Source organism: Pinus tabuliformis, chromosome 4_2 (assembly GCF_031772625.1).
Source record: "Pinus tabuliformis cultivar Carrire ecotype Pingquan chromosome 4_2, CPIR1, whole genome shotgun sequence".
Taxonomy (NCBI): Eukaryota; Viridiplantae; Streptophyta; class Pinopsida; order Pinales; family Pinaceae; genus Pinus; species Pinus tabuliformis.
In genome coordinates this window covers 351,854,667-351,867,686 of record NC_142304.1, presented here as the reverse complement: position 1 = coordinate 351,867,686, position 13,020 = coordinate 351,854,667, and positions in this window count along the sequence as shown.

Below are 13,020 nucleotides of genomic sequence, written 5' to 3'. Positions count from 1 at the left end.
GATTCCCATTGAATTTAGGGATATCAGAAGGAAATTTGGTAGGAATAATCGACCGCCAAGGTGAATGAGCAATGGGGTCATTAGTGAGCCGAGTCAAATCTTGCAACTCAGGAGTGGGCACGCAAGGAAACTACCAATTAAAGTTCGGAAGAGGATGACGTATATATGAAGGAATAGCTTGGACAATAGGCACTTTCATTCCTGGATAAGGAGGGTTACGATAATAAGGAACATGGGTACTAGAATAAGAAGGATTCTGATAACCAGAATACAAGTGACCTTGTTAACTAACCCTAGTGTAACCATGAATTTGCTGGCCTTGAAAATTCACCTGAGGAATATTTTGATAAGGTCTAGATTGTTTCTCGATGGGAGTTTTCATTGTCCCATGATAAAAAGGATTTGATTAAGCTTGTGCCATGGCATACATAATCTGTCCTACTGAAATTTGAGGAATACCTTGTGCAAGCATTTGAGATTGCAAAGGAACTTGTAAAGGCTAAGTAAGTGGGACCTGAGAGGTACCAAATACCTAAGGAATGGGTTGAGATGTGACTGAAGCCTCTACATGTTGAGTCACATGAATTTGAGCTTTTTGAGGTATAGATTGAGGAATAGGTTAGGAAACAAATAATGGACCCAACATTGAACTAGGTTGAATAGGAAAAGTAAGTTGCAAAACACTAGAAACCATCCCAAGATAAGGAGGACTATAATAAGGCTAGTTACTGATTCACGTTATACCAACAACATGTTTCCCCCCTGCCAAAGGGGGATGGGATGATAGAGGCAATTTCCCCCCATGTGGAGGGTACCCAACATAAGGATAATTAATCTGTTGAAGAGGACCTTGCCCACTAACATAATGGCCAACTTTTTGTTCGATTGTCGTTGTAGTAGGAGGAGATGGAGCACGTTGAGCAGCACTCATAATAGGAGCGCCAGATGGAATTCCCAAAGTGGAAGACATGGGGGATGTCCATAAACTGGAAGATGCACTAGAGAAGGTATCAGATAATATTTGATAACCTAATGGGACATATGTGCCACCATATAGATGTACCTATGCTAATGTCAAAAACATATATGTGGAAACAACATTTGGTGTTTCAACCATAGCGATAGAAATAGGCTGGGAAGCCATATTGATTCTGGTCATGGTCAATAATCTCGATGTAGATTGTTGTGTGAAATTTTCTGGTGAGTCAAAACAACCAAGAAAAGGAGTTTTTACAGGAGGTGGAGGAGGAAGAAAATGATGGTTTGGATAAAGAAAATTCCCTCCAAATGAGTAGAAGGACAAGGCTCTTGTTGTGGCATCTCTTTGATACTCACAAGTCTAGGTGGAAGCAGTTCACCGTTGGAGTTGAGATATATGGTAAGTGGATCTATCTGAGACAAAGGAAGAGAAGATAGAATACCTAAAGTAACATTTAAATATTACTAAGGCTCATCAGGTTCGATGACCTCACGAAGTAAAGTTTCCAACTTAGGAATCCCAGGTTCTATAACCTGAGGCAACAAAGTTTGAGGTAATTTAGTATCAATTGTGTCAATTTCACCGACAAGAGTAGATGTAAACTCAAGTGTAGTACTCAAGGGGACAGATGATTTTGGTTGATTAGATTCACGAGGAGGACCATAAATAGTTTCAGAGTTTCCCGATTTGGTAGTTTTCATTCTTTTATGCTTCAGATGATGACCAAGAGTAGATTTTGGTTGAAGAGGTGGCTTATTTTGAATTATACATGAATGAAAGAGTGGGGGATCTTCTTGTTCCATGTTGGATAGTAAATTTTATTAACAAAAAAATAAATAAATAAAAAAGAGGGTAATCTACGCATAAAGGATTATCAAGCAACTATGAACTACAATATGCACCTTGGAAACCCAAGGGCTTATCAAATGACAGCCAATCTCCCTGAATTCTATGTTTGGTGTATCACATTATACAAGGCAGAAAACTCGGTTACCTATGGATGGATAGCAACCTAGTGGGGACTCCTATAATATGCTCGACGGTATGTGGGAGTGAAGTCCATAGTATTTTTGTCTAATGTGTAATAGTTCAATGAGAGTGTCTCCATATACTTTACGTGTGTGGAGCACCACCAATATACCCAAAGGTACATGGAGAACGATCCTATACACTCAAATACGTGGAATGAGATTTCACCCCTGGAATCCAATGTTGGAAAACAATGACAACTCCTATGTTTAACAATGCGGGAACATGTCTTTAGCATAAACCTCCATGTGTTTGTGTTAATATTACAAATTATCGTTAGGTTCATTCCGTAAATTTTAAGTTTATCTTGAATTAAGTTTCAGTTTTATGTCTCACCATGAATTCACCTAAATTCCCTAAAATGAAAATCTAGCATGAGGAAATGGAATATTTCTTTTCAATGATAATATAGCTAAGGAAGGAAAGAGACAAACAATATGCAACATAGAAAATGTAGCAAACAAGATGCGCAATGCAATTCCCTTTTCATGCAATTATTTGTAAATCAATGTAAATGCAAAAACCATAAATTCTAGGGAAAGGTTTTTTCTTTTCGCCACACTTAATTTTATAAAATGAGGAAAACTAAGATGTAAAGTCTAATCATTAATTTAAATACACTTTTTAGAGTGAGGACTAGAACAACAATTCATCCAAGTGATCAATGATCAAAAGAAACAAGTTTGGAAGTGACCTAATGATAAGGACAAAAAAAAATCTAAACCAATTCTTACCAAAGGAAATCACACACAAATGAAAACAAAATGGAGGCTTTAGAGAGACCACAAGATACTCAAGACTTAGGGAAGGTCAGCTGGAAGTAGGCTCATCAAAGCAACACTGAGCAAACAAGGAAACTTTTGTGCAAAAATAGGGATCAATACAAGTGCAAAAGATGCACCAGTGCTTTGCAATGCAATCACAGAGAGGGCCTAGGTGGGGTGCAATGCTCTATCAATAGACTAGAGGGTGCGTTGGTCTAGGGAAAGAGGATTTTAGTAAAAAGTACAAATAATACTCAATGAAATCACTTCCTAGGTATATTCTTGGTTGGTTAAAGCAGAAAAGGCCTATGAAAGAGGTAAAGAAAACACAATGTACAAAGAAACTACCAAGGGAATACATTGTTGCCTTGTGGAGTCACCAATTTTCTATGCGGGATTTATGACTAAGGAAAACAATATCTCCCCTAGGTCTGGTGGACTAACAATCTAGAACAATAGAAAGACAAAGGAACCAACCTTTTTCTTAAAGTAAGTAGATGAAGGGATGAAACCTACTTGGAATTTGTTGTATGTTTCGCTCCTTATTTGACTTGAATGCTCCAATCCTAGCTCCAGCTGCCAAAATTAGAACATGCACAACTAGAAAACACAAGCCAATAAACTACGAGATCTATGTAGCATCATCTATCTACTTTATTCAACAGATCAACATGGTATTGAAATATATGAAATAATGACATCACATATATGAAAAAAAAGAACTCTTTGTATTGATATAAATGGAGTGAGTTAGAACCATGAATAGTGTTGATATTGTAGAATAGCTCATCCAAGTTGTTGACTTGTCCTTCCTTTGTCACAAAGTGCACCTCCAATCACCCCAAATGCAGGAAAAGATAACTCTCACAATAACATAAGGGTAAAATCACTCTCCAAAAGCCAACCCCTTGCATATGGAAGGTTGCAAATATATAAGGTGTGAGGTAAGTTGGGAGTTCTTATCCTTTTACCAATATTGGGATTAAGATCCACTCTTGATGGGAGGATGAGAGATAAGGATAAGGGATGGAAACTCCAAGGTAGGATAGGATACGATTCGAAATTTTTATCTGAGGTAAATGGTTACAATAGATCCTAGAAGATTCTGGATATGGAGACTTCGATAGTTTCTCTCTTTTTCCCAAATTTCTAGAATCAATGCAAGTGCAAAGGGGAGAAACCTATATGTGATCAATGTAGACCACAATGGAGCAACCTGTAGGTGGATGCAGTCAAACAAGAGGCCAGGGAGTGTTGGTCCTAAAACTGGCTCAGGTAATTTAGTTTTGGGCAAAAACTTTGGGGAATGAGAGAGTCATGTATAAGGATTTGTGCAATGATTATGTAAAGGGGAAAAAGGATGTTTTATTGATCCCATTAGGAGGCCTATTGACTCGATGTGACAAAATAGCCTATAACACTAGTATTCTACGGTGGCATCAAGATATAGATGAGAATGTTTGTATGTTTGAGATGAAATTATCAACGAGTTTGATGGACTTGCAAGTTCATCTTATAATTCACCTAGTAGAAGAGGTTGAATTAGTTGGGGTGGTTTCTTGTCGTTGGATGTTCGTATTAGAGAGGTACATGAAGAAATTGAAAGGTTTTGTTTGAAAAATGGAAAAACATGAGGGGTATATATCGTGTGTGAGTACATCAAGCAGATCAACAATACACTAGGTGCAACGATTTGGGACAACGAAAGGGATGAAGACAAAAGAGAAGGATAGCTTCTCAAAACAAATGGAAAAAGGCGCATGATAAAGAGTAAGTAGCTTATGATTTGTCAAATTTCTACACAATAAATATTCATAGTGAACTTCATATTAATGAATATTTTGATCTCATATGTATTATACATGTTGATTTAATCATCAGAAAATTCATAAATTGAAGCCATCAACAAATTCATTCTTTACAATATGGACGTGACACAACCATGGATTACATTGTACAAGCAAAAGAGGAGGAAATGGAATAGTGATAGGAAAACATTCAAATGGTTGAATGGTATAATCACGCCTTATCCTAATCATTTAAAAGGAAATATGCCAATGAAATGCCCTAATATTTGGGTTGTTGATGAAGTTAGAGAGAAATATGGTGCATATAGTTGTTACCAGTGTGCTGAAGAGGATGTGCTAAACATAGGGATTGGGTGGAACAACTCGGTAATCATAATCTCTTTCTGTCCATTTTAAAATTCATACATCACCTTTGAATTATAAAATCTATATATATTTTATATTTTTAATTATGTTCAAGTTATCAGACACGACACTGTGAATTTTTCACTTTTTTATAGGTGCATTTTTTCACATCTATGTGGGCATATGGAAATCTTTTTTGCACGGAGGATGTTGATCATTAATGCATGACACTATATTGTGGAGTGGAAGTTGACTTTGACCAATATAGTCATGCTAGCCACCACGATTAAAACCTAATATAGGGGACGTTAGGTTACATTGGAAATGTTAGGATCCTATAATAATAGGATTCATAATTTTGAATTAGCTATGGTTTGTCTTGTAATATTGTATATACTTTTGCTTTCTGCAAAATGTTTTCCATATTAAAAAATTAAAAAATGTAGAGAGGTTATGTCCTAAAAGAATAATCAAAGGACAAAAAGAAAAGAAGAATATCAAAAAGGTGAAAAATATGAACCCCAAAAAAAAAAAACAGATCATGAAAGTGTGCAAATTCAAATGCCACTAATTTTTACTTTACTATGCAAAATAAGGTTGTGTGTAGCTTGTTAGAAATGCCACAATCCATGATGGTCAAACAGCTTAATCTTGACTCATTCATGTTTTAAATTTTATGTTGATAGATAGAGAATAAAGATCTAGCCAAATTGTTTAACCTTGGCAGATCAGTAGTTAGGTAGAGAATAAAGATGTGCTCATCAGCTTAATCTGAGCCACTCGAAGTTATAAGGTTAGAAATAGATAGTTTGCTTGTCAAAAGAAAAGGAAATAAAGGGTTCGCAAGCTCAAATGCACCCAATAAAGTGAAGAAAAAATGTTAAGATAAATAAAGGGTAGGTAGAAGAAAGATTGCAAATGTACAAAGTTGCTCAGTCAAAAGCACATTTATCATGCTTAATCCTATGTTTCATGTGTAGGAGCATTTATGAGAGTGAAAAGATATTCACAAGCTTGTTTGGTTAATTTCCCCTCATTTCATTTCACCCCCACATACTTACTTACTAATTTCCCCATTATCCCCTCATTCCTTATAAAATACCCTTTTACCCCTCATTCTGACTCTTACCCCATGGTTTCACACATTCCCCTAGGAATTACCCTGCAAAAATCATCCCCCTACCTAAAACCCCTTTTCCCTAGTGTGAAACCCATTCCCCATTGCAAATATTACCATCCCCCCTTATTAATTTCCCTATTTCCCTTCAAAACCCATAAACCCCCCCTTATCCTAAGTTTTTATCCCCCCGCATAAGTTAAATAATTGCCCGCTACATATTTCCCCAATAAACCCTTTTAACCCACCAACCCTTAGTGTAATTAAAAGACCCCGCCACAATAACCCTTGGTCCCACTTCAGTAAACACACAACTTATATTAAACCTCGGCTTTATTGTATTAATTAATTAAAATTGTTTGTAATTAAACCCCGAGCCCCACAAATCCTAGTCCCCATTCCCTCCGTGCAGCTCAACCAACGACAACCGTCCGATCTCCCACCCCCAGATCTAACAGTGCACATCCATATCATGCACATTCACCTTCCAACCGTTAGCAGCTCGAGAGCACGCGAGATTCACAGTTTTGCCTGGGCACTGTTCTGCTACATGGCAGCCCCAGGCTGGATGGCGTGCTCGTAAGCAAATACTGCCCGCCCTCCAAAAGCGGTGTGGTGGCCCAAAAAACCACCTCCCTACCAAGACCAAAAACTGTCCACTGTTCATCTCTAAATTTCATGCCAAAATGTATCTGTTTCAGATTAAAAGGCCGGAGAAGCCCCATTTCACCCTTTTAGCTCATTTTCACTATGAATGCCGCTCAAGCCATTCTGCGACACCCTGAACCTATGCAACCAAAATTCACCACCGTCTGTTGCCCGAAGAAGCTCCTGACACCCAATTCGAGCATCCAGTTCACAGCTGAAGCCATCGTACCCTCTACATTCACCATTGAAACCAGTTTGCAGCCCATACCACCAAATTCCAGGTATTCTTGGGAAAACTAGAACGACTATTTAATTTGAAAGCATACAGTCCAATTAAAAGATTAATTAATTAAAATTAATTAATATTTGTCTGAATTAAAGAGTAATTCACTTGAATATCCAAAGCCCTTATTTTGCAAACTATAATTACCCTCTCACTGAACTAGAGCTTCCAAACCTTACTTCTGCAACAACCACAAGCTAATCCATACCTCTAATCCTAAATATGGCTTCCTAAACCTCTCTGCACATGACACCCCTGTCAACCTCTCACCTGGACATCGACCATTTGGCATTAGCAGACAAGGATTTTGAAATAAAAGATATTGCTTCACGAGCTTATGATGACATCCACCTATGGGAATCCAATTTACCCAAGTATTTATTCCCAGAAGTGCAACCATTCCCTGATATCATACATTTCTGTCATGCCTGCTATATTCCTAGCCAAAGGGCTATTGTTGCCCCTAACCAGCAGTTGTTAGTCACCATCACTGTAGAATCCATCAACCAAATGCTACAGGTCCAATCCAGCCCAAATGAAACCCCATTGTTTATTGATGACTTTCTAGACCTATATGTAAAATTAGACCTAGCTAAAATAACACAAATTTTATAGACCTTCATCATAGAAGACCGCCATACTCCCATAGATAGTCCACCTTATGTTGCCACCATTTTTTCAGAGAGGCAGACAGATAATTACCATGCTCTCTTGCATCCTAGGATATACCTCAGATGGGCATGTGGATGAGGTTATCCTGGCCTTTCTCTCCATCTTCAGCCCAGGCAAGCCTCCTGCTATCATGTACAACTATGCTCAGTTCATTGCAGACAGGATGCATGAACAATTCACCAGACTACCAACTGAAAGAGTTTTCAAGTACTCTTCAGTGTTATTTCACATGTTTTTATATTATCAAGCAGATAAATTCCCTTTTAGCATCCAGAAGTTGGATACCAAGGGGAAAGAGAGGTCAGTTATTTATTGGACACCTTTAATACAGAAATACTCCACAACATTCACCTATAAGGACTTCATAGATTCATTTGTCCACCTAGTCATGAACATGCTGACCAGTAGCCCTCAGCCCAGAATTAGCCAAGAAATCAAAAGGGTGTTACAGTTGGCCAAGAACAACAAGGTGGGAGACTGGTATCTGTACTAGAACCACACATAAATTAGAGTTTATGGATGCCAACTTGCCCCTTATAAACTGCCCAAATAACTCCCTATGAGGATATTTTCACTGGAATATTCTAGGCAGATCATCAATTTAGATAAAGTAAACTTCCTAGCAGCTAGGAAGAAGACCCAATTTAAAATGAAAAACCAATTGGGCCCCTTCATATGTAATAACAGAGAAGTTGGACCTGAGGCTGACAAAATATTGTAGGACATGAAATTCAGGAATAGCTTTATGTGGCAGTATGACCCTCATGGGGTCATAAACAAATTGAGAATCAAGGTCGAATTGGGACCTTTCATCCACCATCCTAGACCTGATATTGAGAGATTTGTGAACCAATCAGAATGGTTGGAGAATACATTAATTGATATGGATAGCACAGTAGTGGATGTACAAAATACATTGTTTGATGTTGAGAAGCAAATTGATCAAAGTTATTTCCTGCCCAATGACATTAATGGTAGGGGCATCCCTTTTTCTTCTTCCTGGATGCTTAAATCACTTCTCCTTAATCAGTTTATTGTAAATAGGCACATTTTTTATTGCCTAGAGAAGGGGAGCCTTTACACATATGCTTTCCAATTCTCCCAGAAGTTCAATTTCTTCTGGGGTAGGTTGGTGTGGTTGGGATAATATTTCACGAAAGGGTGGATTTACTTTAAGGTTGCTTTCCTCTCTTTTTTCCTCAACCTCCTTATGTGGAGAGGGAGGTTGGTTATCTAGGAGAATTCTCCCAGATCTCAAGTTGATCTCCTGAATTTCAACAGCATAAGATGGTATGATGTCTCTCCATCGTATGTTTGTTGGGCCTGCCTGTTGTTTGGGTTTAGATTTGGCTGGGTAGGCATCTGAGGTTACCTAGGTGGAGCAGAGTGCAAGAGTTTTAGTTGGGTAGGTGATGGAGGAAATAGAGCTGGAACATTGTTGAATTGGTGCCTCCACCCCTGGGGTGGGGTATTCCATTGATGTTGTGGTTGATTGTAAGGTTGAAATGACTGGTTGGGTGGCTGGGAATGATATTGAGATGCATATGACCAAGGAGGGGGTGTAAACCAGGAAGGATGAGCAACGGGTCCCCAAGAAGGTGTAGTTGTGGTTTGGTTGGGTCTGTAATATGCATGGGATGATCCTTGCATACCCTGTTGGTATGGTCTAGGCCCAGGAGGTCTCCTTTTGTTAATGTAGCAAAACTACTCAGTGACCCCTTTAGCTCCTTGATATACAGCTTTGAGTCGAGGTAAGGAAGGGCACTTGTATGTGGACTGGTTTTCTTCATAGACTGAGAAAATCTCAATACATTTTAATGGGCATTCATTCTTAGGATGCCTCCTGGTGCACCTAGGACAAAAGATGGCCAAGGCTCTCTCTGCTTCCAATTGCTTCCTTCTGGTATTCATGGTATCCAATTGCAAGGCAAGGGTTTGCAACATCTCACTTTTGAAGTCCTCTAGCATATTTCCAATTTCTCCCTTGATGGATGAGTTGGAAGATGGGGTATTGGCCATAGGTTGACTACTTCTACCCTTGTTTCTAGTTGCCTTACAATGGTTTCTAAAGACATTCTTGATGTACTCATAGGGTAGTTGGCAGATATATCCTCCTGCTAACATATGTAAGGTGTCTTGGATATCCTCCCTTACTCCTTTAAGCAAGACCAACTTCAGTGACTCAAGGTTATGTGTGCATCTAGCCCTTTTGTAACTGAGCTAGAATCTCTCTTCATAGTCTTCTAGGGATTCATCCTGGCCTATGGTCATCTTGAAAATATCATATTTAGTGTCCTTTGACCTATTATAGTCCCTATATTTGTTGTTAAAGGCCTGCTACATCTAAGCCCAAGTTGTTATGCTATCTCCAGGTAAACCCATAAACCAGTGCAATGTTGCATCCTTGAGGGTAGATGGAAACAGTTTCAACTTTTTCTCATCATCTGTATAGTCATAGGTTCAGCAAACAATAGCAAACTCAAATAGGAAAGTGTCAGGGTCCTCTATGGTCAAGCCATGGAAATGAGGTAGAGCAGAGGGGCTTATATTCTTCATTTTAGTGTCCCCATTGGTTTCCCTAATGGGGAAGGCACTCACAATTCTCCCTCTATCTCCTCTATCATTTAAGTGTTCAGCCATTGGTTCAGTAGGAATGGGTTCTTCCTCTTCTTCTTCCCCTATAGGTTCCTCAAATATGTCAGGTTGCTCACCCAAAGGGGCTTCCAATTCACCGTCAGTGAAGAAGAAAGAAGGTTGACTGTTGGATGAGGTGGGGGTATTTGGCAAGAATTTTCTTGAATTATCCCTAATCCTACAAGGCATGAAAGGAAATGTTTTTGGGTTTTTTGTGAGATTTTCTTTAAATATGGAAAGTACTCTGCAGAAAGGAAATTGTTGATTAAATGAAAAACTACTAACAGAATGGAAACTATTTTGCATAATGAAATTGCTTAATTAAGTGAAAACCCTAACAAAAGGAAACTACTTGCTGAATTGAAATTTTTGAATGAAATACTACTAACAGAAATAAAACTGCTTGCTAAATTGAAATCCTACTTGCAGAATGGAAAGGAAACTAGATTAACTTGCAGAATGGAAAGGAAAGCAGATAAATGACAAAATGTAAGAAAGAAACTAGATTAATTTTGCAGAAATGAACTAATGGAAGAAAGTTGGACACTAGAAAATAGAAGAAAATAGCAGTAATCACTACTACTCTGACACCTCCTCGGAAACAGCACCAAAAAGTGATGAGTCTTGGTATTGCAGCAAGAATGTTGTAACTCCCGGGGCTACCAGCTTTACTTATCAACCCAAGGTTCATACAAACTTGGAGGTGACTGTGCTATATACACAAGTAGAAGTGAAGGTACTGCCTGTTGTCACTACTCATCTGGCAAGAGACCCCAGGGGTTCCAAGCCAAACTTCTATAGGGTCAAAAGAAGCTTGATTTTGATGGAAGGAGAGAAATCCTAGTCTAGGGGAGAGCTATTCTACTGTAGAAATGAAGAAAGCTATCATGTAATGCTAATTACCCAAGTTGCAGAAGTAAAAACATCAAAACTTAGACTAAGGGTTAAACAATGGAAACTAGGCTAGGTCTGTGTCTAAGCGAAAGAACGATCAGAAATCAAAATGGTGACAATAGGACATAATGAGCAACAATGCATGAGGACCGTTGGATCAGGCGAGTGGAAGGCAAATGAACGACTGAGATCAGGTCGCAGGAGGGTACATAGGTAGATGGGTCAACATGGTTAACTAATAGGCTGGACGGCTGAGATTATATCGCGAAGGCAATCGGCATATGGATAGCAAAGATCGGCCAAGCCAGTTGGCGATCAAGTGAAGTGACAGTCGTCAGATCAGGAGATAGATCGACGGCGGAGATGAAAGCGCTCAAAGGCACGTGTAGAAATGGGGGAGCGGGTTTAGAGGGTGGTAAGAAATATATCGTGTGCCCTCAAAGCTATAAGCATTTTTGTAGAATTTCATGCGATTAGCTTCCCCAGCCAACACGTAGCATGGGGAAACCGCCCATATCACGTGCCCTCAACCGGATAACGTTCGGACGGAAATCCACGTGATATCGCACGATGGTCATCGGATCTAGCAAGGCAGATCTACAATGGAGATTTGACCGAGCTGGTTGGTGAGTGGGTGCACGATAACTATCGAATCTGACAAGGCAGATCGATGGTGGGGATTTAAAGGGTGAAAAGTCAAACACAAAAAGGAATTTGAGCAGTGATTGGTTAGTTTTGTTGTGTAAAGCAATTTACCAACAAAAACCATTTAAACATGAATTTAACAGCTTCTGCTCAGGTGTTTCATGCTGAAGGAGAATGACATGGGAATGTGAGTGAGGTCTGATGACATAAAGAGAGTTAAGGGGAAGATGACCATTAAAGGGACAAAGCAATCTAAAATGAACCAAGTAACAATATGACGAACCACGTGACTGCATTAAATGACAAACTCCCTGTGAAAACCAAAACCTTATGTTTTTGGGGTTGTTGCAGGGTTTCTTCCTCACATCATGGTCCCAGAGGGAGGAGGTGAGGCTGAGACACCTGTGAGAAACATTGTGGATATTTTCTTTGCTACCAGGCTAATTGAAAGCATAAATAAAGAAAAATGGCACACAACTAATCTGTTTTGCACTACTATAATGAGACTGCAACTATTTAAGCAAATGAACAGAAAACAGGAAGCTGCTTAAGTACATGAATAGGAAAGCCGTAAATCTATGCTAAACCACTGCAATGAAAATGCATCTATTTAACAAAATGAGCAATCAAACCATGAATATATGCTACTGCTGTAATGGAAATGAATTGCTTCAGTAAATGAACAGAAAGCAGGAATCTATGCTAGAATACAATACAAGAAACGGGAGCTTTGGCTACTAGGGTCGGGCCCTAACCCAAGAGCTTCAGCCCTCTAAGTTAACTCAGTGCTGGCTCAAATCAAAACTCATCTTCATTATCAATCAAAAATTGTATTACATCTAAAATGTTACAAGTCTGCAACTAGACAAAAAGTTTGAATACTTGCTAACTGACTAACTGGTGACTGACTAGTTATTTACTGGATGGCTAAAAAAACCAAGGTCCTAAACCTCTCTATTTATACATCTGAAGTCTCAATGACTTCCCTCAAAATTAGGGAGGTAAAGCACCCAACTTAATGGTAACTTGTCCTTTCACTTTCACTAGCTCGACTACTTGTGTTCCACTTGCTTGGTTGTCTTTTAGTACCCCTGATTTGGTTGTGTGTACTTTTAGCTTATGAAGGGATTCGAATGGATGGGCAGTAAATGAGGAGGATTTACTTCCTGTAATTCCTCTCTCTTGTCCCATTTTAGTTTTTG